This window comes from Colius striatus, chromosome 18 (genome assembly GCF_028858725.1).
Source record: "Colius striatus isolate bColStr4 chromosome 18, bColStr4.1.hap1, whole genome shotgun sequence".
Taxonomy (NCBI): domain Eukaryota; kingdom Metazoa; phylum Chordata; class Aves; order Coliiformes; family Coliidae; genus Colius; species Colius striatus.
Genome location: NC_084776.1, coordinates 10,520,445 through 10,544,773, shown reverse-complemented (window position 1 = coordinate 10,544,773; position 24,329 = coordinate 10,520,445). Strand labels below are relative to the sequence as shown.

Here is a 24,329-nt window from a genome sequence, read left to right as displayed (position 1 = left end):
GCCGCCGCCGCCTGTCGGTACTGGTGACAGCGCGGGGGCGCGGCTTGGCCCCCGGCCAGGCGCTGCGCATGCGCACGGCCCCGCGCCGAGCGGCGGGGGGGTGCGGGCCGCGCTGTCGCTGCGCATGCGCACGGCCGGGAGGCGCAGGCGCGGCGTGAGGCGGTGTCAGGGTACAGACCCCACGCACACCGAGCCTTGCGCGGTCTGAGGGGAGCTCTGCTCGTAAACCCTTCACCACTGCCTGAGTGGCGGCGGTTGGCAGGTGCGTCCTTCCTGGAGTGGAAGCTGCAGCTCCACCTGGGCTTGTGGCTCCTCGGGGGCTCCGGGTGGGTGCCACGAGCGATGGGAAGCAGAGGTGAGGTAGCGATGCTGAGTTAAAGGGGAGAGCCCTGAGAAACGGCCGCCTTTCCAGGCAGCTGCGGTGGCCTCAGGGTGATGGTGCCAGGCCAAGCGGAGCTGAGCATGGGAGAGACGCTGCCCCAAAGACCTCACTGGGACAGAGTGTATCTCTCCTGAAAGTGCAAAGAACTGCTGTTAGGATCATAGATGGTATCTCCTGAGAACAAGTACTCTAGCACTTCATTAGGAGTAAGTAGTCACCCCGTTCAGGCTATAATCACCTGAGGAGGTGCAGAACCTGTCCCAGGTGTGCAGCCGGAGCGCAGGCACCTGTGGGGAGCTCTGTGGGCATCTGGCTCTGTCCAGCAGGACCCCTGCACCTGCCATGGGAGCACAGGCCCAGCCCAGGGACTTGCCTGGGTCACTGCCTGAGCATCCTTCTGCCTCTCATCTGCCTCTCTCTTTAGCCAGCAGTCACCCAGCCTGGGGTGCTTTGCAGCCTAAGCTGTCTGAAAGAGTTCTGTCTTAGACCGTGCCTACCATATTTTAACTATGATCTACTCAAACCAAGAAATACAATTGTGTTTTGTATGACACCAGTATATCACAAACTATGTCACAATAAGGACTTAAACATTAGGGGCCCATGCTTCTGTTCTCTGCAATGACTCTATTAAGGAGTTGTTTTTTTACCCAGCTTTATTACTGCCTTAGTCTCAGAAAATAAATCTTACTACTAAAATTTAGTCATTATCCTGCCCTCTTGGTGCAATTCCTTCTCTAGGAAGGCTGAATCTGTGGTTAGCATTAATAAGTGATTCGGCTACACTTCTTTCTTACACAAACCATGTGTTGTTTAAAGCTAGTGAAGAGTAGTGCCTTGTCTGATCTGAAACTAGTCATTAAATGAAGCTGTTTTAATCTGTTGAGAAATTGTTTCTCTGAATCTGGTTTCTGATGCAGCACTTGGCCAGTTACCTTCATGTAGCTGAAGTTAACCAGTTAATTTAGTAAGTCTGTAATTAGATTTAGTTATCTGATTGGTATTCCCTGCCATTATGCCTGTAACATCCTTTTCCTGCTCTGAAAGCCTGAGATAAAATCCTACCATCATAGCAGGGTGAGGAATTTACGCCCACTCAGATTCCTCTTTGTTCATAACATTTCTCTCCTTAGATTCTGACAAATGTTTAAATTCTTACTGACTGCCACTATTGTGTTTAACCAAGTGGCCAGATAACCAGAAAAGCTTTATTTGGACTTTTAAAGATATTTGGGGTTTACTGATAGAGTGAAAGCATTAAAGTCTGTCATTTCAAGTCCATAACATCTAGATCAGTTGTGATAGATGTATTGTCTGTTTTCTGCAGAAACAATAATCTTAACAAGGTTGACACAGAAGAAGGAAGCGCTTTGGTTTTAATTTTTCCTATGACTGTTTATATTCCTCCTACATCTTCTCTTATGGAAGCTCCAGCACTGCATTGCTAGAAGGAATATAACTCAACAAATGGGTGGGTGGAATGCTTAAGGAAAGCTGTGAGGCATGCTGAAAGCTGAAGCTCAGAGGACACAGGCTGAAAGTGTAAACCATGCAATGTTTTCAGAAAATTAGGAATGCAGCTTGCTAGGGATGAAGGGAAGCTGGGCCTTAGAAAGGGCTGCAGGGTCGGTCACTCCCCACCATCTGAACACTTTTCCTGGCTTGCATTCCTCTGCATTACGAACTCTGGTTACACAACTCAAAGCCCAGTCATTTCTCTTGTTTCAGGCAGTAGTGCCAGGAAAATGAATGGAACTACCAGTATCTTTTATTAATCATAATAATTAACTTTAAAGTACAATTGCCTGGGAGCAGCACAGGCTGGTGTGTACAAGAAAAGATTCAAAACACCTCGGGGGCCTTGCTGTAATTCAGTGTAAGCCCCTGGAATTTCAGCAGGCAGGGACTTGCTCTCTTTTGTTTGCATCCCAAAGAGTGAATAAAAATGGTCCTGGCTTCTTACTGTCCAGCAGGTCTCATCTTTGCAGCTTTTGTACTAAAGAGAGGAGACTATTAGGAGTTCTTAACAAAGAGGATGTGCCTTCATTCAAGGTCTTGCTGCTAAGCTGTCCATTTATTAAATGTATGTGAAAGGGACGTGAGATTTTGAGTTAAGATATACTGCAGTTCTTCAAGAGACAGTCTCTAAATCAGCCCCATCTAAGTCAGTGGAATATTTATGTGCCACTGGCTACATTGAAATAAATCCCTGCTTCCTAAACCTTGAAAACCATGAAAGAGGTCCCAAACGATAACATTTGCAGCTAAAATAAGCATGATGACTGACAAACAGACAGAGTTGTGCCCTGGGGACATGCAATTCTAGTTTACACAAAGTTCTTCTTAAATGCATTGTAGGTGCTTAAGTAGGTGTCACAATTTTTTCTTTCTCCTGTCAGTTTAGGGAGCTGTATCTTGTACCTTGCTGGATATGAGGTGATGCGAATTCCTTCACTCCTTTACTCATAAAACTAAAAGGAACTGTGACACCCAAGTTCAGTCCTCCAGACACATCCCTGAATGTTCTCTACTACAACAGCTGTAAGTATTTTTGTAAGCTCTCTGTATAGCACTTAATGGGGAAACAGGAGGAGAAATTTCTTCCATGTATCTCTGGAGATCTCAAAGCCCTCTGTAATGTCAGGGAAGACAGTAATAATCCCAATAGGCAGACATAAATACAGAGGCTCATAAAATATAATAGGAAAAGTTTTGCACTAGGTCAATAAGAAGGCAGAGCAGAGCTCTTCACTTCCAGGATGATCTCCTTATCCCTAAACACTGCCATTTGGCTCTGCAGAACTCTTCTACAATTGACAACATTGGGAATGGGGCAAAATGCCTCCAGAACAGACTGTGCTCAGAGAGGTGATGTTAATGTATGAAACTGAGAAGGCATTAAACTTTTGTGATGAGATTTCTAGTCAGGATTAAGCTGGCCTTAATTTACTGTAGTTCAGTGTAAGTGAAGATGTGTTAACTTTATACCACTATTTATCTGAACTTCCCCGTCTTACAGTGCAAAAAGCCCTAAATGTCTTGTAGACTGAAACCCTTTATGTTTTCATGCCACAGTCAGAAACATGGGTTTTTTTTTTTTCCTTTCTTCTCAAGTGACTGATAGGAAAATTGAATTGTAGGCTGGGAGCTGGCCAGAGACACCAGCTGCCAGTGCTTGGACTCCAGCAGCTGACATCAGAGCACGGGCACCATTGACACAGCAAAGGTTACACAGATGAACATTAGCAGAGAGAGGACTAAGTCCTGATTCATAAAATACATGAATTGGGATGAGCATTTGGGAAGCCCTTATTCACATCCTCTCATTGCAAAGCCTGTCACTGTACAAGGCTCCCTGCATCGAATCTGCTGTCAATGCTGAGAAACAGCACAGTGCTAAAGCCAAAGTGAGCAGGTGGTGCAGGCAGAATTCTGCTGGTACAGAAACAATTAAAGCATGAGGAAGTAGCAGAGTCTATATGAAGCATCTTTCCAATACCTGTGTTTGTATTAGTAGCACCAAGAGGTTAATCACAGTAGGACAGTCTTCTTGGGGGAGTGTGAGGAGGGGAAGACAGCTTTTGGGGCTCCCACAGACATTGGGAGGCCAAAATGTCAAAAGGAACTCACCTCCATGAACTTTTTTCCACTGTAAAGGGAAATCAATAGTTTTTATAGTTACTTATTTCCTGGAGTATTTGATTGTTGCTGAAGATGTCTTGCTCACAATAAAGGGAGCTGAAATTGCAAGCAATGAAGTGATGACCAGCTTTTATAATAGCCTCAGGGAACAGCCCTTGTGCTTGTGTGCCACTGCCTAGGAGCCACCTGCCAGCAGAAGAGCCTATTCCCAATCATCTCTTTCAGTGAGTTAAAGGACTGTCTGGACATGAGCAGTTCATCAATAATACTTTTCTGTCCTTAGAAGAACATCAATCTCAGCCAAGAGGCATAGCAGAGGCAAGGAAGAGTAAACTTACTATAAAAACAAAACTAAAGGCTGTTTACTCTCTCTCTCTTTAACAAGTCTGACAGTACAAATACCCTCATCTACTTTAAGAAGCGCTGAATCTAGCTGTTGGGTCACTCACCAGGTAGAGACTTTGTCCCTATTTGCTTGTAAAATGTTGGCTTTTCCTTTTTCCCAACAAATACTAGAGGAGTAATAAGAAACAATTACTTATTATTAGAAGTATTCCACAAATCCAACTCCTCTTACAGTATGCCCTGACTCCAGCAGTGCTGGGTCTGTACTCTGTGGGCAAACACTGGGGCCTTTCAGCAGAGCTGGGTCAGGACAAACCGCCTTTGTGGCAGCTGCTCCGCAGTTAACAGTGCATGGAGCTGGGCAGCTTATTCCTGTGCCTGAAGGAAAGTGAGGCATATCATTATGAGGCACTTGCACACCAGAATAACTACCAGTATAGCTATTTGAGGGTTTATTTTTTTAAATCCCACTGTCTGTGGATTGGGCCTGTGCTGGCAGCCTTCACCCAAAGATGGCTTAAACAACACTTGAGAAATAGAAGTCTCACGATGCTATTTGCAGGCCCTGGAAATGCAGCTTATCTCCTCTGATCAGCACAATTCCTTGCATGAATTCCAGTCCTGTATCCAAGGCAATCTCATTACTTGCTATACACAATCTGCTTGCTAATTTCTTTTTCCTTGTCATCAGGGAGGAACCTTCCTGTGCTCCACAGGCATTGCCTGTGCTTGGGAGATTGAAGAAAGCAAGCAAGATGCATAAAAAATGTCACCCGGTCCTGGCAGCAGCAGCCTGAATGGTGAGTGCAATTTAGAGACAGATGTTCCTTCCAATTGAATTGTCTGTGTCATGATTCCAGTGAGTTCAATGCTCCTGAAAAGTGTGAGATGGAGGGCATTGCTGAGCAGAAGGCTGTCTGTGTCGTGGGAGCTGGCACGCTGCAAGCTGCAGCTCTGCTGATTTGGACATGGCTGCAGCATTAATCTGTCTCAGGTCTTGAGCATCACTGGCTGACTCTCTGTCCTGGAATTAATTTGGCTAATGTACTACATGATGGAAAGCCACATATGCAATCTCTTTGCCAGGCAAGATTGAACAGAGATTGATATCATCCTTTATCCCTGGATAAGTGAACAGGTAGCAGAGCTCTGGTGCAGGGATACCCAATGAGGGTTCAGCTCCATTTAACACATCCTGTCTCTCGTAGCTGACAGAATGGGGCAGTGGGAGCCTGAGCAGAGAAAGAAGAGGTGCAGTTGCCTTTTGAGTCAAGCACTGGCTGTGCAGTCCCTGTGCAAGTGGGATGTGTAGGAATTTTTTTCTGAGGGCAGCTTCCAAATGTCAGTCTCAGAATAACTTGGTTTAATGAAGGGGATGATCTCCAGCACAGGAAGCCTATTTGCAGTCATGGTTTCAAGCTGGTAGCTACAGACTAATGTGTGACTACTAAGTATTTTGAATTAGCTAATGAACAACTGTTCTGTTCGGTCATAAAGTTGAGTCTCAATTAAACAAAAGCCCAATGATGGAAAGAAACGATGTGCCTCAGTACAGCTCCCTGGAAAGAGAGTGGAAACAAGCCCAACACTTCCTTAGTGCCCCATCCCTAACACTCACATGCCTCTAGGCCTCCACTGCATCACTTCTGTGGGGAGTGAGAAAGGAGAGGGGTCTTGAGCACTCAGGAGGCAGCAAGAGGTCAGATGGATATGGCAGTGGTGGAAGCTGAGGCAGCACCAGCTGAGCAAAACCCTCAGGCTCTGGAGATCTGGACAGATCTGCCCACGAGGTCCACTCAAGGATGACATCTAGCTTGGGAAACAGAAGAGGGTGCAGGGTGACATGGGAGGGACATCATTGTACATCCATCAGAGCTCCAGCTAAATTAGTTTTGTATCAGTCAGTAGGAAAGGACCTTTCAACGGGGCTGGGCACCCCTTTACCACCACTCAGTGAGATGCAAACTCTGCACTGAGTCAGTAACCATGTGCCTTCCCTCCCTGTCACTGCCATGGCCACATCCAGCACTGGCACAATCAGCAACACACAGAGAAGTACAGGTGATTGCAAAGAAACCATTAGTACATGGGTGTGAGCCACATCCACACACCACTGCTCCAACTAACCCAGAAGGAGCTAACTGCCAAAAATAAACCCCAGCCCACCCTGGCTGCCATGCTGTGCCATGGGAACAATATTGTGCATATTGTCAGATCCAGCAGGACACAAGCAGCCTAAGGGTCTTTTTACATTTGGCTTGAACAGGCTAAAAATAGCACCCCAAACCCATTCCTTTTTTACATTGCCATCTCCTCCCTCTGTTCCTGTTCACTGGCACTTTTACATGCAAAGCAGGATTTGGGAGCCAAGGCCTGGTAATTAGACTCTGGCCCAGCAGCTGCAAGTGGAACAGCTGGAGATGTTATTTTTATGGGTTATTAATTGACTCCATGAAAAAAAAACCCAACCCAACCCTGAGCCCAGCAAACAGAGCGAGCCAGAGAGCCCCAGTCCACAGCCACGTGACAAGGTCTTAGTGACAGGAAAAGAGACAATAAAAGAGAGCCCAGGACCCTAAAGCCGATTAGTTGCAGCAATTTCTGCAAAGCTAAATATAGAACAAAAATCCTCCCCATCTTCAGCTCTGTTGACTGAGATGAGAAAGCACAAGGAAGGAGACAGAGCAAAATGTGGTTTGTCACTTAACCCCCTCATAGGTTGCAGAGGGAAACTGCTACTTCTGCTTAAAACCAGATCCCCCTGGCAGCAACACCCTCATCAGCCCTTTCCTTGCCACTATGGAATGCAGCAGCATTTGTTCCAGCCACAAAGTCCATGGGCTGGCATCAATGAGGCAGGCAGGAAAGCTCTGGGGACAGACAGGTGAGCTTACGGAGCCTCCCCTTCCAGGCACTATCTGCCTCCCTTCAGTGGGGCTGAACCACCCACACTGCTTCAAACCAAAGCAGGAGAATGCCAGGAGACCTCCTGCTTCCAGTTCTCCTCCCTCCCTGCCTTTCCTGCAGCTGAGGACAGACAAGGCTTGGGCACAGATGAAACCACCTGGGACCAGGAGAGAAACACTACATCAGTGGCCAGAGTAAAGAAAAGCTCAGGGTGCTGGTGCCAGGAGGGAACAGGACCCAGGCCATTGCTTCCACAAAACCTACTGGAAACCAGCAGAGCATTTGACATTGATGGGAAATTAATGTAACTCTTGTCTGTATGCTGACAGCCAGCAAGGGCCTGTCCCCAAGACAGCCCATATTGCTGGCCCAGGCTGTGGCCTCTTTGTTCAGGCCTCAGGCTTAACTTCTGAAAACAAATCACCCTCAGACATGGGAGAGGAAGCAGCAGCTCTCCCAGCAAAGAGAACAAGGAGGTTCACTGTGCCTGGGCATTGCCTGTGCTGGCAGGCAAAGGGGAGGGAGAGGCTGCAGGAAGGCCTTAGGATCAGCCTTGCCAATATCTTGACAAAACTCAGCCCGAGAAAGCCCCCTCCACAGCAGCTGATGGCAGGAGGCAGGACAGCCCTGTGCTCCACAGCTCCAGCATAGGAGTTTCTTCCCACTTCCAGCACCCATACAGCAAGTGAAGTGCCAGAGGCTACCCTAGACATCTCTTCACACTGTTCAGCCATAAACAAGACACAGAGATAGTGCTTAGAAGAGGGAGATATTTCTCTCCAACCTCCACTCTTGACCCTTCTGATAGGTTTGGGGTATTTTCAGTTCCTCCCATGCTCCAAGCTGCACAGGCTCCATCTATGGAGGTGACTGAGGAAAACCCTAATTTTTAATCTCATCTTTTGGAGGTGCAACCAATTCCCATAGACATAGCTTCATCATAAGTGTGCACTCCTGCCTCTGAGCCCACCTCTGGCCTTACTGCCAGGACCTTCTGCTTTCTCTGCAAGCCTGGCAGTACTGATGTAGGAAAGCTCCTCTTCAAAAGGCAGCTCTGCCATGTGCTGGGAGCTGGGAAGAGCTGTGAGAGCTCCTGCTGGGTGCCAAAAGTTTATTCCTGTAGGACAGAGTTGTTGGTCACAGAATCACAGAATCTTAAGGGTTAGAAAGGACCTCGAAAGCTCATCCAGTGCAACCCCCCTGCAAGAGCAGGACCACCTAGAGTAGGTCACACAGGAACTCATCCAGCTGGGTTTGAATGTCCCCAGAGAAGGAGACTCCACAGCCCATCTGGGTTAATCCTTTCTTTCCTGCTGCTTTGCCCAGGCTGTGTTCTGCCTGCCCTGCATGAGCAGATGCTCCCTTCCCCTCAGGAGCATCAGCTTCATACAGAGAAAAAGGCAGAAGTGGCAGCAGGACAAGGACAGCCTCAGTAGGGTTCCTGTGAGGAAGGCAGGGACACATCACCTTTCCCCTCACTATTAACTGAGCCCAGTTTGACAACTGCTACATGTCTGACAACACAGGAGCAGCTGTAGTTTTGCACAGGCCCTGTGTCCCATGGTGGCTGCATGGAGCCCCCTCCACTACCTCGAGCCTGGGCAGGTGAGCTGCAAACATGCTGCCACGGGAAGGGAATTCAGCATCACCTGCATGACCCTACTCAGCCTGGAGGAGATGCATGTTGCTCATGCATCCACAGGTCTGGCAGTAGCACATCTCTCCAGTTTTTTTTCCCCTAGCAGGACCCAGTAAATGCCATCTGTGCTACCATCACACCTCTCCACAAGATCCAAAGTTGTGGTTGCACAAGCACTTTGGGGCCAGCAGAAGGGAAGGCAGCTTTGAGGGGCTGTCAGAACCACAGGTGACCTTGATGAGAGGAGAGAGCTGCAGGCAGCCTCAGGGCTTGCAAAAATCTTTGGCCTCCAAAGCATGAGATGGGGATTTGAGAGCAAAGTACATCAAGCAAGCTGAAGGAGAGTGACATTTTCCTTCCCAGCTGCTATATCCTTGCCCACACAGCCGGTGGGATGACTCTGTGCAGCTAATGATGCAATGTGATTAGTAAACAAATGATGCATTTGCACAAGGAATTAAAAAAACACCACAAAAAAGAGGAGAAAAGAGAAGAAAAGCAAGAAACCAAGGCACATTTTGGGATAGTAGCATGCAGCACTGAGCTCTTTAAAAATCTGCTGAGGAAGGCACTTGCACAGCACATGGTTTGGACAGATCAATGAAGCTGCAAAGTGGCCTGCTCCTGGCAGGCACACAAATCCACTTTCTAATGAAATTTACAGCAAGTGGTATTTAGGTCACTACTTGGAAGCATTCAGTTTATTCCAGGCAGCTTTTTAAATATTTAAGAAATAGCTGTCAAATTAAGCCTGCTCACCCCTGGCTGGAAGGTCCAGCTTGGAGCCATAGCAGATTTCTTAGCTACAGTTTAAATATGTATATATTTTAAGCTTTCTTTGGTTGCTCCCTGTCTCCATCATCACAGCACAGTGATTGAAATCAGCTCCTGAACTAAGGGCCCAAGTAATGCTCCAGCTGTGCCTCATCCCCTCCCCAGGGTCAGGGCACAGAGACACCCAGACCTTCCTGCAGTCTGTACTCTCCCTCCAGCAGTAAACACAAGACTTCAGCTGCTGCTGAAGGAAGACCAATACTACAGCCAGACCTAAAAACAGCTCTCAAGGGAGCAGCTAAAAGCAGCCTCTTAGCAGAGGTGAACCTTCACTGAAGGCTGAGTGGAAGGATCTGGCTTAAACTGATCGTTGCTGACACTGTTCCCAGACACCAGGCTTTAAGAGAGCTGCTAGAGCCTCCTCCACTGGTGATGGAGAGGGAAGAAAGGTGGAAACCAGGCAGTTCTCTGGCTGTTTGCCCAGCAGAAGTGGCCACAGCCCCAAACGTCCATGTTCTCAGTTCCTGTACAAATCAGACATTTCCTTTTCCAACAATGCAAAGTCTAAGGCTTTGCTTTGCATAACAGGCTGATGGCATTAACCCATTCCTGCCCCAGCTGAAGGCCCAGCCTGCCAGGCACAGATCTCAAAACTCTTCCAGCCTAAGCCCAGGCCAGGAGCAGAGGAGGGCAGAAAGCGGCCTCAGAGCACGGCTGGGCTCCCGGCGTGTGGCTGTGTGATGCTGGTTCCCAGTCAGCAATTGTGGCCTCACAGCTCTAAGGCCTCTGAGGGCTTAGTGCAAGGGGAAAAGCCACCTCCACAGCAAGGCATTTGCTGGGACATGCTTTGGAGGTCAAAGCAGTTTTCCCCATTGCTTACTAACTTGCCCCACCTTTTGTGGAGTCTGGCTTTCCTCCCAACCCAGCCCCAGTGCTCAAGGTTTGGCCTGTCTGCAGTTGAGGTGAAACACGGGTGCATATGCAAACAGCTCTGCCTCTTTCCTCATTATTTTTGACTTGTGCACATAAATACCCATTTCATGCTCGGCTGATGAAGGATTTGCTTGGCTGGGTTATGATCCTGGCTGTTGCTCTGCAGTTGGCTCTGTACCAGGATCTGGCACCAGAGGACAGTCATTCTCTGACCTAACTTCCACCATCACTCCTGGGCTTGGATGAGCACACCAGGACAGAGCTGCTGGGCACCACACAGCATGGCATCATCCACCATGGCCCTGCAGCCCTTTCCCTCTGCCCTGCCCTACGACACTGTGTATGGAGATGCACAGGGAGGTACCAGTGATGCAGAGAAAATGCCTGACTTTCCTCTCCTGCTCTCCCATGAGCTGGCACATCCTCCTCCCATGGCTTAGCTGTGACCCTGACTCTGCTCTGCCTGGGTTAGTTCACCTCGTGACAGAGGCTGGGTTGCAGAGCTGAGACCCATCCCCTTTGTGCCCCTACAGAGCTGCCTTCCCTCACCCTGCCTCAGGCTTGCTGTTCACAGCTCCAGGAGGGGAGAGCATCAGAAACAGCAGCCAGTTGCTCTGTGTCTGTACAAAGAGGACTCACTGACCAGGCCACACACATCTTGCTTTTTTCCATCTGTTAAACAGGAGTAGGCTGAGCTCCCAGGGATGGCTAAAGGCAACTGCTCTTGTGCTTTCTACCTAGGAGGAAAAATGCTCAGTGTAAGATGTCTCACAAGAAGGAGGAGCTATTCTATTCCATCTTGTGACCAGGAGAAGGGAGCTTTCATCCAATCTCTACTCCTACCAACCTTTCTTTACCCAGGCAGCATCTTTCAGCCTGGGGACACAGACTCTGACTGGGATTCACTGTTTAGGAGGAGAACTCTTATCCTGTCAATAAAAACAGCCCCATTAAACCCTGCCTGGAAGAGAGAATTGTTATTCAGCCTGAAGGACAAATGTGACGTGTAAAGTCAGAGGAGAGGGCTGTCTCTGGCTTGTCCTCCACATCTTGTGCTGGCTGATGAAGAGGGAATGGTTCACCCTCTAATTCAAGCTGGGCCTCCAGTTCTGAAGACATTTCCAAGGGTGATGTGTTTGGAAAGCACAGAGGACCTGCACTGCCTGCTCCAGCCACACAAAAGCCATCAGCCTTGCACTGTTTTGCCAAGAGAAGCCCAACAGCCCACACACCACCCTCCCTCAGCCCATTTTCCTCTTTTTCCATTTAGCAGATCCTGATTAATCCAAAAAGATCAACGTGGCTGCTCTGACCTAGCAGGTTATACCAACTTGCTCAGGCACAAACCTCCTTCTCAGGCCATGTTGGTGGGTGGCAGAGCTGTGTGTGGCACTATCCATTACCAGCAGTGTCTGCAAGCACAGCAGAGGGCTCTGGCTGCTTGTGCTGCACCTGCAGCCAGAGCTTTCCAGTGGAGAGATGCTTTTTGTTTTCTTCTGTTGTGGAAGACATAAAGTTATTACAGATCATCTACAGTCTGGTCCAAGAGCCTTGACCTCAAGTTTTCTTTCTCAAGAAAGAAGTTTGACATAAAAATAGGCTGAGAAGCCAAACCATTCCCCATGGGTGCTGGTGGCCTTCACGTATGGGAAAGGTATTACAGCCCTGGCACGAGCTGGGGCACTTTCCTGCCAGGGAGAAGGAATCAGCTGCATGTCAGAAAGGGCAGTATTTCCCAAAACCCTAGTGCCCTGCCTGCCACCCTGCATTAGAGCACAGACCCATATTTGCAGCTTCAGCAGGACCAGACACTGCCAGCTGGCTGGCACAGCTCAGGGCTGCCCTCACCTGCAGCTCTGAGACCTCCAGGGCCCCGAGTCCAGCAGGATTTTCCCCTGCAGTCAGAACAACTACTGAGAAATCATTAAAAAGCCTAGTTCTGTGGTTAGAAGCAGGAGAGGAGATGACAAGCAGTGTCTGTGCTTGATGCCCTGGGTTTAGGTTACAGGATTGATCCCAGTCTCTCCACAAAAACACAAGAGGCAGAACTTCTTCCAGAAAGCCATGGGATGCTCAGAGCATGACCTCAGCAGTCAGAAATGGAGGAACTGAGCAAGCTGTGCAGAGGCAGCAGGCTGGGACAAGCACAGCCAGCAAAGCTGGAGCTCCCTGACCAGCAGAGCTGACGTAAGGGCTTGGTGCTGCCAAAGGCAGAGGTCTGGCTCAGCCAGCGCCCACCAGGAGCTTCTGTGGGGCTAGCAACAACAAAATGCTTTCCTGCCAGGTGAGCAAGTTGTATCAGTTCCCTGTGAGGAGTAAGAAGAGCCAGCCTGAGCTGGGCATGGTAAGTGATGGGCTGCTGGAGCAGCTCCCATCCTCCCATCCCCACATCCCCAGAGCAGCCAGAGCAATCGTGTGGAATGAGCTGAGAAATCCCATGTGCTGGGAAACAAGGACTGGAGAGCTTAAGGGAAGAGTGGAGAGGGTGGAGCTGCCTGAGGCTGGAGGAACAGGTCAGATGCTGCACCAGGACAGCCTACCCACCCAAAAAAGGATCTGAGCTGCTGCCCTCCATGGAGCTGTGTCCAAGCAGGGGCTGGAGCAGAAGCTGCAGAGCCCCAGGAGCTACATGGGGCTCTTCATTGTGGGGAGGGAAGGCACCACACTGCCTTGGGACAGGATGAAGCAGTGCAGGGAGGGCTGTGACCAGCCAAAGAGCAACGCTCCCTCCAGCAAGCAAAGGCCTTGCTCCACCAAAGCACACTTCCCCTTGTCTTGCCATCAGCATGGGGAGTGTGTCCAAGCAGATAACTCACTGCTCTGGAGACTTGTGTGAGATAAGCTCTTCTTACCAGCATAGAAAGGGGGGGTGTGGATCCACCTTCTTGCAGCACACATGGAGCAAACGGTCCACAAGGCTCCTCCAAACAATTACTCATGCTTTGATGGTCAGGTTGTGTTTGCAAAGACACAAGAGCCACAGTGGTGCCCAAAGCACTTTGCACACAAATCTCCTTCACAGCTGGGGAAGAAAAAATCTGGCATGTGCTTGGAGAAGTGGGGCAAAACAAGCTCAGAGATGGACACTCACCATCCCTGCCAGCACCCTCAGCACCTCTCACACAATCACAGAATAGTGGGGCTTGGAAGGGACCTCTAGAGCTCATCCAGCCCAACCCTCTGCAACTCATGCAGGGCTCACAGCTGCCCCTGCATTGCCCAGCACTGACCATATGAAATCCTCAGAGCACACAAGCTGTTGGACATTGCCCATTTTCACTCAGGCAAGAGAGAGCAGCGAGGGGGAGGGGAACAAGCACTTTGTTGACCCCAGTGATTAAAACTTCCAGGAAAGCCTGGAGCTAACCATGCTGGGGAGTAATTTCACCTTGTTGGTAGGCAAAACTAGTAAAACAGCACAGGCTTCAAAACATATCCATGCAATCCCACACCCACTGGCTGGAGTGTTTGCCTACTCTCTGGCCAATAAATTCTATTTAAGAGCCTCAGAGCAGCTTCAATTTGTAGGAAAACTAGATATGCAACTGATAAGCAAAGCCAGGTGCACCCACCTTCCCAGGGCCATGAGAGGCTTCAGAGTAGGGGCAGGGGATGCATCACTGCTCCAGACAAGCACAAGCCTCTTTTACAAAGCAATTTCAGTCACTCCAGCTGAGAAGTAATATCCTTAAGCATGATTTGCAAGTTACACAGCCCCAAATACTCAACTGACCCACTTCTCCCAGGCCTGTTGTGCTTTCATCAAATGAAGGCAACTGTTTACAAGCTCTAATCCACTTTGCATGTTGGTTAAGCAGAGACCTCAGCACACCAAGCCAGTGGAGGCTGCATCACGCCTCTACCTGTCAGCCCAAAGAGCCTTTTACTGGAACTGTGCTCCCAGTGCAGCTCATGACTTCAGCCACTGGACTGTTTTCACAGCAAGACCCTGGGAGAGGCGCTGGGACAGGCTGGGGACCACACTGGGCAGTCACGTGTGTGTGACTGTATCAAGACATGGAATCCCCTCCAGGAGATGTTGGGGAAAAGCACATTGTTTTCTAAAGGCAGTGACCAGCTCCTTGCTGATGCATTCTGGACTGAAACACAGAACACTGATATTCCTTTTGTAGAAATCATGAGGTCAGAAAGATGTAACATTTCCCTGAGAACATGTGCAGAAAGGCCATTGCAGGACTGCCCTTCCTGCAGGCACCACTCCCCTCCCCACCTTCAGCTCATCCTCCTCAGCCCTGCCACCACCACTCCATTTGGGCTGCCGCCTCTTTGCCCCCCAGCCAGCCTGCCCTCCAATACCCAACCTGCTGCTGTAGGAGCAGTGCCCAGCAGACACCATCGTTCAGCCAAGAACTGCTCCCCTCTCGGGTGTAAAGATCCAGCTCCAAAACATCCACCTGGTACCAACAGCCAGAGAGGAATGTATGATGCTCCATATCTGAAGCTACAGCACTCCTGTACTCATGAAGGTGCCAGTCACCTTAAACACTGTGAGTACTGGAGCAAAGCCACCACCAGAGTGGTGGGGGTTGGAAGGGCCCTGCAGAGCTCACCCAGCCCCAGCAGGGCTTTAGCAGGGGCTAAAGCAGGTTCCCCTCCATCAGGGGCCCAGGAACGTGCCCAGGTGGGTTTGGAAACCTCCTGAGAAGGAGCCTCCACACCCTCCCTGGGCAGCCTGGGCCAGGGCTCCCTCACCTCACACCAAAGGACTTTCTCCTCATGTTTCAGTGGAACTGGTTGTGTTCCAGCTCATGTCCATTACCCCTTGTCCTGTTGCTGGGCACTACAAAGTGTCCCCCCATTCTCCTGACACCCACCCTTTAGGTATTTATGTTTTGATGAGGTCTCCCCTGTCTTCTCTTCTCCATTAAGGGAAGAGCCGTCCTGGTTTCACTTTAAGCGACCTGTTCCGCGGAGCTCCACACCCTCTAGTGGTGCTGGAGCTCGGCACGCTCAGGAGGCGCTCTCAATTCCACCCCCCGTGCTGCTGCACTCAGGATTGACTTACACTTGCAGACCCCCAAGGCACATCTAGAGAGCGCTACAGCGTGTGAATGCCTCGGCACATCACAAGTATCAGCGCAGAAGCAGGTTTATACACCCATGCTTGTAACACATCAAAAGTCTTTCAACTTGATGCACAACAGGAAGCATTAAATACAAAGAAATGAAGAAAGTTAACTTTGAGAACCAGATTTTATTCATGGTCACCACCTAGTTAGGCAAAACTACTTTCTATAACCTAAAAAGACCCCACAGATATGACCAAACTGCACAGGCAGCACTCTCACCATCTTGCAGAGCAATCTTCTGGTCCAGCCACCTGAAAAGAAAGGAGCAGGACCTTCAGTAAAGAGCAAGAACACTGCAGAGAAAGCTGGGCCAGGCTGGCAGGTCTCACAAGGCTGTGACAAACAGCTCATGACCCAGAGTCCTAAACAGCCACAGTATATGTCAACTGAAAGGAGACAACGCTTTGCTGTTTAAAGGTTAGTGTCAGGGAACTTTGGTCAGATAAAGAGCTCTGGGTTTAAAATTCAAATTCTTCAAGCTTGGAAGATACTTCTCTGCCTTACACTCAATTTTTTTCTCCTTTATTAGAAACCTGATAAGTTTTAAATATAGCAAAATGTATACACCCCGGGTTTAAGGGAGAGAATCACAGAATCATTTTGGTTGGAAAAGAACTTTAAGATCAAGGTCAAGCCCTCCCCTCACACTGCCAAGCCCACCACTAACCCATGGCCCTCAGCACCTCAGCTTTGCAAGAGAAGCACAGCTCATTTGCCAGGCGTAACTACAATCAGGATATTTGCAGGATATCAGGATATCTAAGGCTTTACTCTGACAGCCCACATGGCCATAAATACCAACTTGTGACACAGGGAAAAGCAAAAGCAGTGAAAGGGAAATGCTTGTGCAAACTACCAAACCCACTCCCCTTCCCATGCTTGTGAGAGCAGGTGCTTGCCTGAGCTGTGGCCCCAGCTGAACTCCCCAGCTGCTGCAGAAAAACTAAACAGAAAGAAAATCACAGATGCAAAGAGAGCAAAGTACAAAACTCCCAACAAAGCCTTACACTTTGCTCAAACAAAGAAACCACCTGATCAAGTGTTCCCTGCTATGTGGGGAAGAAAGTTTTGGAATTCAGATGGTAGCAGTGATAATCACGTGAAAAAAAAAAGGAGCAACGTAAGAAGAACCAACCTACAAGCTGGTTTTGCTCAGCTCTGAGGGAAGCCTGTTGTATGCAGTATCATACATGACCATCAAAAGGCTGCATGGATGCTCACACCTGGTACTGCACAGGATGAGGCCTGGCACAGAGCCTGCCTGGGGGTTGATCTCGGGCACGGGTGAGGCTGGCTGGTACGAGGCAGGGCTTACTGGCCCCGCCACCCAGCAGCCCTTCGCCAGCCCTCTGCACACACACCCCTCGTGCCCCTGCCCAGGAGGAGCGAGGCTCCCCTGACTCACCTCAACAATGAAACCGCCAAGTGCCGGCGTAAGCGCCCCGCGGTCACCACTCCGGGCTGGGGCTGAGCCCCGGCGACAAATCTGCAATGCACTGAGTTCTAGGAGGATTTGCAAGAAACACAGAGCTTCAGTCCAGCAAAACAAAGTCTCGGCCCTGCCCCGTTCCGTTCACATCCCCTGCCCTACACAGCCCGCCCACTGCACCCCTGGGCCCAGCTCCCCCGGCCCGCTCCCGCCCCACGCCCGCTGTGGCCTCCAACACCCCGGGTGGGGTTTGTGCCTGGCACAGCCTCACAGCTCTCCTGCTCCCCGGGCCCTCACTACACCCTCGGCGCTCCCGCCGCCCGCACCGCGCCGCCCGCCGCCCCGTTCCGCCCGCACCGCACCGCGCCGCCCGCCGCCCCGTTCCGCCCGCGCCGCCGCCACGAGGCCCCGCGCGCCCGGAAACGCAGCGACGCGACAGCCAGAGCGCCTCACGCAGCGCTTCCGGCCGCCGCCGCCCGCCCGCCCGCGCCTTAAAGGGCCAGCGGCGCCCCGAGGCAAGCGGCGCGGCACCGGCACGGCTCTGCACGCAGAGCGGTCACAGGCTGCCCCTGCACAGAGCGGGGGCTGCGCCGCCCTTAGCGCAGAGTAAACTCACGCATAGGTCATAGGCTCGTTATGGCTGGAAAGGAGCTTTAAGATCGAGTCCCATCCCTCACCTCTCCCTGCCCAGCCCGCCACTCACCCACGGCCCTCAGACCTCAGCTCGGCGGCCTTTGAGTGTCTCGCGTGGAGGAGCCTGAGGGGTGAGCTCAGTCATGGTTACAGATGCATCAAGGGTGGGTGTGAGGAGGCTGGAGCCAGGCTGTGCTCAGTGATGGCCAATGACAGGACAAGGGGCAACGGGTACAAGCTGGAACAGAAGAGGTTCCAAAGAAACACAAGGACAAACTTGTTCCCTGTGAGGTGAGGGAGCACTGGCAGGGGCTGCCCAGATGGGCTGTGGAGGCTCCTTCTCTGGAGACATTCCAACCCAGCTGGATGAGTTCCTGTGTGCCCTGCTCTAGGTGGTGCTGCTCTGGCAGGGGGGTTGCACTGGATGAGCTTTCCAGGTCCCTTCCAGCCCTTGAGATCCTGTGATGCTGTGATCTCCAGGGATGGGGACTCCACCTCCCTGGGCAGCCTGTTCCAATGCTTAATAACCTCAGTGAAAGAGTGGCAAGTTTCGTTCTTGCCATAGTTTTATAGGCTTAACTTCAGATATCTCCAGACATCCAGATGTCAACTACTCTGAGCCCCTCAGGATGCAGATGTAGACACAGACACAAACTAGAATGTCAGAACTTTGTGGTCAAGGGCTGACTGTGAAAAAGAAGCAGCAAGTTATATGAATAAACTGATAATGACCAGACTCTGGAGTGAAGGAACATTGAAACAAGGACCTGAGAGGGTCCTGAAGACCCCCAAAACCCCTTTTTGTGATTAAAGCACACGCACAAAGGACATGGACCCTGTGTAAATAAGTTCTGAGACAATAACGGGCATGCATCCACACTCTGAGGGAACTGATGCACGTGTGTGCCACAGGGTGACACAAGCAGCGTGTGATGCACCACAGGAGGAGCTATGCCCCATGCACCCAGTGCTGCCATACAGAACGCCTGCCTCCTGCAGCTCCCGAGCAGAGCCTCACACAGTGTTCCCAGAGGGGCTTTTATGATATCAAATCAGTATTTAGATCTAATTTTCTGATGATGGTTTTGAAGCTGCTCGTTTACATTGAATTGTGCCTCAGTGTCAGTGGCTCTGACAGCCTGGCCAGAGAGGCCTTTCAGGATGAATAAATAGATCTCACTCATGTAATTCAATCACAAATTCCCCTCCAAGACATTTTAGTATAAATACCCCAGCAGAAGAAAACCACACATGCTGTAGCTTTTCCCCTGATGGCTCATTAAGAATGAATCAGTGCTTAGTTTTGTTTCTGCAATAACACATTTTAGCATCCACATAGATGTCACACACGTAAAACATGGATGGGAAGAACAGTCTGTAAGCCACTACCAAACATTAGCCCATCAAACCTTGTGGCCTCTCAGTGCTGGCACCTTCAAGAAAGGGGTTTGGATGACACAGCGACAACTCATAGTCCCATGCTGTTCAAAACCCACCCTGAATACCAAACTGTTCATTTGCCTGTGATTTTCCTCACGGTGCTTGTGAATATACAGGCAGAGTGTTTTACAAATACCCGGGAATGTCTTTCCTGTCCCTCTGAAATCAGAGGTCACGATCCCCATTGTGCACACAGAGCTGTGATGCAAAGGGATGAATGGAAACAGAAATGCCCCCAGGTCTGAGGAGCTGTGTCTGCACTTCTCAGGGTACAAAGCCCTTTCCTTCTGCCCCTTGACCAGTGGTCGCTGCCTGAGGGACTTTGCCAACATAGCCCAGGTTTTCATGGGATGCTGTTTTAACGTTGGATGTGGTAATGCTCAGTGTTTGGTATTCTTCTTATGATCACAGTGACATCCTTTAAAGGTAGAAAAAGGTATCTTGAGTATGGTGGAAGAGCCCTGCAGCCAGTCTGCCTGGGGCTGGACCCTGGGATCTCTTGTGCAGTGGCCACACAAAACTCCTCACGGGGCCAAATGTGGGGACCCCAGGCACCCTCACAAAAGAGATGGGCTTTTCCAGCTGAGCTGGAAGGGCTCTGTGATCATAGAATCATAGAATGGGAGGGTTGGAAGGGACCTTTAGAACTCATCCAGTTCAACCCCCCTGCAGAAGCAGGGTCACCTAGATCAGGTCGCACAGGAACATGTCCAGGTGAGTCTTGAAGCCCTCCAAGGAAGGAGCCTCCACAACCCCTCTGGGCAGCCTGGGCCAGGGCTCCCTCACCTGAACAGGGAAAGAGATTTTTCTTATATTTAAATGGAACTTTTTCTGTTCCAGCTTCATCCCATCACCCCTTGTCCTTGTGATCCTCACAACCTTGTCCAACAGCAGCCTGGCAGGGAGATACAGGGGGCAGCCGCACACCCTGCTGCACACAGACATCCCCTTCCCCCAGGGCATCACGTCAGGGTGGCACAGGGTCACACATCTGCAGAGCCTGAACACAAAACCATTTAAGCTGCATACCTTTGCCATGTCCCCCTCCCCTCACACATCCTTTTGTCTCTCCTCTCCTCTCCTCTCCTCTCCTCTCCTCTCCTCTCCTCTCCTCTCCTCTCCTCTCCTCTCCTCTCCTCTCCTCTCCTCTCCTCGAGAGGAGCTATGGGAACACACAGCAGCCCAGCATCCACCATCCACCCTCCCCACAGCCCCAGGCTTTCATTTCTCCTCGGTGTCAGGCTGCCAGGGCTGCAGCCAGTTTTAAATGTTATGTATCTCATTTGTGCAGCTGAACCCCGGCCGTCTGGCTGATGGCAGGGACAGTTCTGTAAACAAACGAATCCTTCTTCTTCCTTTTCCATAAAAGAAAACATTTCCCCTCTGAGATTTACACACTAGATCAAGCAGAAACCTGAATTATCTCCCACTTGCTTTTTTTCCAGGGAGCAGATAATAGATAGATCCATCCATCCCTCTGCTTTGTTCCACGTCTCCTGGCTTGGCAACGTTTCTGTTGCTGTTAAACCGTGCTCATCCCCCTTGACATTTAAAGGGCTGTTACATGATTACTGTCACAGTCTCATACATGGATCCTTAAACCAATTCTCTCCTCTTCCCACTGCTGATGGATTTGCTCGTTTATGCCTTAGTAATATGTTTTTTCCTCATACTGTGCTCCAGCAAAATGCTTTCACTGTCAAAAGTGGTTTTCTGTGCAGCTCTTCCCCGTGGTGCCATGTTACAACCGAGCAGCTACAGGCAAATTGGAGCTGCCCCATCTTTCAGCTGCAGTAGGAAAAGGAAATAGCAGATGTCCTGGGGAGTTTGATTGTGCTGGGACTGGATGCTCCTGTGCTCACAGTCATTGCTGCACAGTCTGACATGTGGCGGGTCACAATGCTGTGATTCCCAGTGAAAGGGCCACCAGCTACCACAGCTGCTCCATCACCCCCATGCAAGATGTCCTGTGAGACATGTGTGAGGAGAACATGGCATTTGAGAGGAGGGAGTTGAGGTAACAGGCACAAGCTGGAACATGGGAAGTCCCACTGGAACGGGAGAAGAGACTTGTTCAGTGCTGAGGTGAGGGAGCCCTGGCCCAGGCTGCCCAGGGAGGGTGTGGAGGCTCCTTCTTGGGAGGTTTCCAAACCCACCTGGGCACGTTCTTGTGCCCCCTGCTCAAGGAGAACTTGCTTTAGCAGAGGCTTGGGCTGGGTGAGCTCTGGAGGTCCTTTTTGAGCCCTGGGGATGAATGCTTGACACCCTCTTGCTCTGAAAAACCTGCAGCCCTGAACATCCCCCCTCCTCATCCAGGCACTGCACCACTGGCAGAGCTCTGGCTGCCTCCCCACCACCTTGACAAGCTGCTTTACATGACACAGGAGATGCTTCCAGTGAGGGTGCCTCAGGTGAGTTGGTGCCCTTTGCAGTCTCCTTCTGTGCATTCCTGTAGAGTTTTGCCAATTTGCATAACAAACACGTGATACAGGTGTCAAAATCAGCCACATCAATATCTTATTTTCACTTCAGACTCCAATGGCATCATTTTGACTCTGAGTTGCCTTTACAAATAGATGGAACCTGGCACACCAGGGATGTTGCCTTCCCAGATCCCTGGGGCTGTGCTGGAGAGCTCAACATCCATCTCACTTAACAGCTGCCTGAGAGCTCCTGCCTTTCCCACAGATGCAATTAGCAGCTCTGCCATGGCTGCCTGGCACAAATGAGCCCAGGGAGGAGAGAAAAAAAACACATGTTGAGCCAAGAGACAGACCTGCATGACAGATGGTCTCTTCTGCATGCCAGGAGGGAAATTGAGGCAGAAGCAAACAGGGGCCTGGCTCTCCATTGCACTCTGCAGATCTGGGCTCCTGATGCCACCTTTATCTCACACCCTTATCTCATGACCTGCCATGAGAATGGATGTGCTCAGGGTGCTTTTGCAGATATAGGGTGAGAGATGAGGAAAGAGGCAGCTCCAAACCCTGGGCCCTTCCAGGCTTATCTGGGGTCTCCATTCCTCCTGCAGAGCTGTGGATCAACTCTATATAAACTCTAAGTGCTGTGTAAACTATAGAAACCTACGCTGCTGCTCTCCTCGACAGCCCCACTGCCTGCATCCATTGCCTCCTGTGGGGCACATTTTGAGGCTTGAATCTTACCATTTCAGCATCCCTAAAGCACCACTTTTCATTTAATTCTGCAGAGGCAAATGAGGATTTGCAGGAAACCATTTGATTCACGGGTTCATCCTCTGTTTTGGCAGATAGCATCAGTTAAACGCCTGCTTATTTCTGCTTTGTGAGAATAATATAAACCACTTAAGTACACATCCAAGATAGACTGATCCATAAGTGCTTATGAGCTGTTTGATTTACCAGGGTGTCTTTATCTTTGCTGAGTATCTTATAAAGTCATTTATTATTTAGCAGTAAATTAAAGCAGAGGGGCTTGTGATTTTCAACGACAGGAATTAATATCCCAGCACTGCTTTGTACTGTAGATCTCTGTAATTTACAGCGCTCAAACGGGTCAGATGGAGCTGCAAGACAATCCCTTTCCCCTTCTCCCTTGTTACCTCCCTGCTCCTGCTGCACAGGGGGGAAATAAAACATGGAGCTCACAGGAGAGACACTCAAGTCAGTGAAAGATAGTTTTAAATTAAAAGTCCAGTTTTTGTGGCTCTCATGAGATGCCCTTCACTTCCCACTCTGCCCTCCCATGCACATCACTTGTGGATGATGTATTGAGCAGGCTGCAGCCTTGCCTCCACACAGATGGTTTTTAACCTTGCTGGGCCTATGCTTAGGGTTAAATAATGATACTAATAAAATAACAACAATGATAATAATTAGAATCACAGAATCATTTTGGCTGGAAAAGACCTTTGAGATCATTGAGTCCAAGCCCTCCTCTCACTCTGCCAAGCCCTCCACTGACCCATGGCCCTCAGAACCTCAGCTCTGCAGTATCTCCAGGGCTGGGGACTCCCCCAGCTCCCTGGGCAGCCTGGGACAGGGGCTGACACCCCTCTCAGGGAAAAAGCTCTGCTTCATCTCCAATCTAAACCTCTCCTGGTGCAACTTGAGCCAATTTCCTATTGTCCTGTCATTCATTACTGGAGAGAAGAGACAGACCCCCACCTCACTGCAGCCTCCTGTCAGAGAGGGCTTCTGTCTCCCCTCAGCCTCCTCTTCTCCAGGCTGAACACCCCCATTCCCTCAGCCTCTCCCCAGCACCCTTGTGCTCCAGCCCCTTCCCCAGCTCCACTGCTCCAGCCCCTCAGTGTCCCTCTGGCAGTGAGTGAGGAGCCCAACACTGAACACAGCCCTCGAGCTGCAGCCTCCCCCAGCCAAGTACAGGGGGACAATCACCTCCTTGGTCCTACTATTTCTGATACAAGCCAGGCTCTGCAAGCCTCATGAACAAATCCTGTGGGGTGCTTTACCCACCTATGCACAGCAGAGGGGTGGCCATGGTACCCACAGAGCTGGAGTAAGCAGTGGCTATCCAGAGACATGAGTGACAGAGAGGACAGAGCTCTTTCCTCTGAGGCTCCACAGGCTCATGAAGTCCATGAGTGATTTTAGGAGCAAGGCTGAGAGTGTCACACTGGAGAAAAATGCACCCTTTGAGTTTGTAACCTCTTCCTTTGGGTCTGGGCCAGGTTGCTGCCAGCAGCCTGGTGCTACATTCAAGCACAATAACATGGCCAGAAAGTTTTATGGGCTGTGTCAGGCTCTGGCTGACACAATGAAGCCAATAATTTATAGCAATCTCATGTACTACAAAGGCAAAACACGTCTCTCTCGGATGTAGCTCTGCAAGCCATGAGGATAAATCAGCTCCAGCAGGGAGTAAAGATGAGGAAAGCAGACAAATTACCCCAAACTTTCCACTTGGCTTCTCTGGAAGGAGGAAAGCAAAGGGGCCCTGCAAACACCCTCCCCGTGCTGGGGTTTGAGCCCTGCCTGCAGGCACTGTAGCTGGAGCCTGGCACCCTGCCTCCAGCATCTCCTTACATCACCTTTTGTCTGTACCTACATGAGCCTCTCACTCTTCTGGAGCCCACCTGGGCTGCAGAGTAGAAGGTTCTGCACCCCTGAGCTGCAG

General features: G+C 50.3%; 2 long non-coding RNA genes and 1 other non-coding gene across 6 annotated transcripts; 1 reads left to right on the top strand and 2 right to left on the bottom strand.

Moving 5' to 3' along the window:
• The first annotated feature begins 159 nt into the window (after window positions 1–159).
• LOC133627228 (uncharacterized) lies at window positions 160–11,552 on the top strand. Its single transcript, XR_009820024.1, has 4 exons — window positions 160–262; window positions 2,782–2,923; window positions 5,061–5,169; window positions 11,364–11,552. It is a non-coding gene; the product is annotated as an uncharacterized LOC133627228 (long non-coding RNA).
• Window positions 11,553–15,817: 4,265 nt separating this feature from the next.
• LOC133627184 (uncharacterized) lies at window positions 15,818–17,554 on the bottom strand. Of its 4 annotated transcripts, none has more exons than XR_009819993.1 (3): window positions 17,504–17,554; window positions 17,118–17,215; window positions 15,818–15,963 (listed from the first exon to the last, which is right to left on the bottom strand). It is a non-coding gene; the product is annotated as an uncharacterized LOC133627184 (long non-coding RNA). The 4 variants fall into 4 exon arrangements; XR_009819994.1 differs by having other exon boundaries at window positions 17,499–17,541; XR_009819995.1 differs by lacking the exon at window positions 17,504–17,554 and adding an exon at window positions 17,468–17,495.
• On the bottom strand, window positions 16,883–17,062 carry LOC133627233 (small Cajal body-specific RNA 16). The gene has a single exon (XR_009820031.1). It is a non-coding gene; the product is annotated as a small Cajal body-specific RNA 16 (non-coding RNA).
• Window positions 17,555–24,329: the final 6,775 nt, after the last annotated feature.